This window comes from Schistosoma mansoni (assembly GCF_000237925.1).
Source record: "Schistosoma mansoni, WGS project CABG00000000 data, chromosome 1 unplaced supercontig 0010, strain Puerto Rico, whole genome shotgun sequence".
Lineage (NCBI taxonomy): Eukaryota > Metazoa > Platyhelminthes > Trematoda > Strigeidida > Schistosomatidae > Schistosoma > Schistosoma mansoni.
In genome coordinates, this window is record NW_017385987.1 from 219,397 (window position 1) to 221,847 (window position 2,451).

The 2,451-nt window shown below is 36.8% G+C and overlaps 1 non-coding gene across 1 annotated transcript; it reads left to right on the top strand.

The window, feature by feature from the left end:
• The first annotated feature begins 1,601 nt into the window (after nucleotides 1-1,601).
• Smp_tRNA_01795_Pseudo_TTG.1.1 lies at nucleotides 1,602-1,666 on the top strand. Its single transcript has one exon. It is a non-coding gene (tRNA).
• Nucleotides 1,667-2,451: the final 785 nt, after the last annotated feature.

Consider the following 2,451-nt stretch of genomic DNA (forward strand, 5'->3'; position numbering starts at 1 on the left):
CTTGTGGAGGAATATTGTGCCATCTATAGTCATTTTGTTGGATGCACATAAATTTGCAAATCTGTCACTATTCTCGTTCCTTCCTTTCAATGAGTCCATGTCGTCTCATGATATCTTCTTATCCCGTGTTGTCCACTCCGACTTTAGCGTTTAAATCTCCCGCCAGGATTGTGAGGTCTTTTCGTGGACACTTCGCTATGATTGATTGCAGTCTCTCATAGAATTGATCTTTAATGTTGTCGTTGCTATCATTGGTGGGTGCGTAACATTGGATAACATTCATTGTGATTTCCTCCTTCTTCGTTTTGAAAGATGCTTTGATGATTCTGGATCCGTGAGATTTCCATCCTACAAGTGCATTTCGTGCTTCTCTGGACAGCATTAGAGCAACTCCCCGAGTATGTGTGACATTTTCCTCCTCGTGATCGGAGTATAGTAACATCTCTCCCGTACCAGCCTTTTCTGTTCAGATTGGGTCCAATGCGTTTCATTGATTCCGAGTACTATCAATTTGTATCTCCTCATTTCCATTGCTATCTGACTGATCCTCCTTGTCTCCCACATTGTCTGGACGTTCCATGTGCTTATATTAATTCTTGATCTGGTTGTTGGAAAGAGAATTGGACTAATGGCTCCCAACCAATCTCGATTTTTACTATGAGGCGTCATAATTTTTCTGGATGATGATCGTTCAATTTGGAGGGAAGAGTTTGAATGTTTTGAATTGTTTATTCTGGTTAGCGTGTTTTCAGGAATGTTGTTTTGTACGAGATGGGTTTGGTGACCCCATGCGTAAGCCTCCTCCTTTACCCAGTCTTGGGATCGTCAGTAACCTTAGAAGGGTTACAGGCGAAGTTAAAAATAATATAGGGTTGAGAAAATAAATATAACCGATTTACTTAGCAATCGTACCACCGTTTATGTTTTTAAAGTCATAATATTATAGATAATATTTTAATTGGTGAAATAAAGCTACAATTTTATAATCATTTGGAGTTTATCCAATAGTAAACCTTGTAAAATGTAAGCAGGATGTTATTACCTGTCGTAACGTCATAGAATAGGCACTGACAGTTGTCTAGAATGACAATGCAACATCTGTAAGTAATCCAATGCAGAGAACACAACACCATCAAAGGAACCAATAATTTTCTACGTATCACCTTTAATAGCTCAATATCAAAAGTTTTTTTTTAATTTCCAAGTAATATTCTGTTAACCTCATAGGGTTTTTCGTCATTAGTTCAAATTCGATTCATATTTTCACTGTCATAAATTCATATAGGCTAAATGGTTATCGCTCAAACTTGACTGATTAATACAACAGAGAGTGAACATCAACTCTGAGATGCAGGTACATTCAGCTGACGAGTCCCAAATAGGACGAAACGCGCGTCCTGGATTCCACTGCTAGCCACTATCCATCTCTGCTTACCATGCTTGTGAATTAAGGTATATCGAGGCAATACGCACAGTATGCACATATGCCAATTAGAGACTGACCAGTTGCAGTCCTAAACACATCGATGGGAAGATCCAAACAAACAATACTAAGTGAATTCAAACTTCACCCCATCGCACAAGCAAGTGGCTATCAGGACTCAGTGGCCGAGTGGATAACGCGTGGCGTTTGAAGCGAGGGTACTGGGTTCGAGTCCCAGAGTGAACATCAACTCTGAGATGCAGGTACATCCAGCTGACGAGTCCCAAATAGGACGAAACGCGCGTCCTGGATTCCACTGCTAGCCACTATCCATCTCTGCTTACTAAGTATTTATGGGTTTTTTTCTCGACTGTCTGTGTTGATTTTGTATGTGATCAAGTGATGATTGCTCACAGTGACCCAATTATCGATCCATAGTTCCTAAATGAACTGAAATCAAAAAGCAAAATAAATGGTCAGAGAAATAACTAATTTTTTACTTGGATCAATGTAGCACAATTATGATACAAAAGAAATATTAATTAAAACATGTTATATAACCTACTGCTTTACAATGATATTTGAGAAACCAATAAGTTTACCACTTCGATTATCAGAGAGTTTTATTTATAAAAAATAAGAGGATTTTTATGTTCATAAATTCAGTTCCATAATTGATAGTCTTTATGCCAAAATTATTATTAGTAATGTGAAGTATAGTTTACTAGAGTATGAATTTCCAGTTGAACTATACTGACCATCATTACATTAGTTTTTATTACATCATCAGTATCTACTGATAAAATGATTTAATGGGAAAATGAAATATATATGGTAGTTTTGAAAAACACTTCACTAGGAAGACATGAACTAAGATTCCATATTTCTTGAAAATCGGTAATAGTACACAGTTATCAACTAAATGAAAACTGTTTTTACTGTTGTAAACTGATATTGATTGATGATGTTTATTGTAGATGTTTCAAATGAAGCGAAATGAACCAAGCTGAAAGGTTCTTTTTTTATGG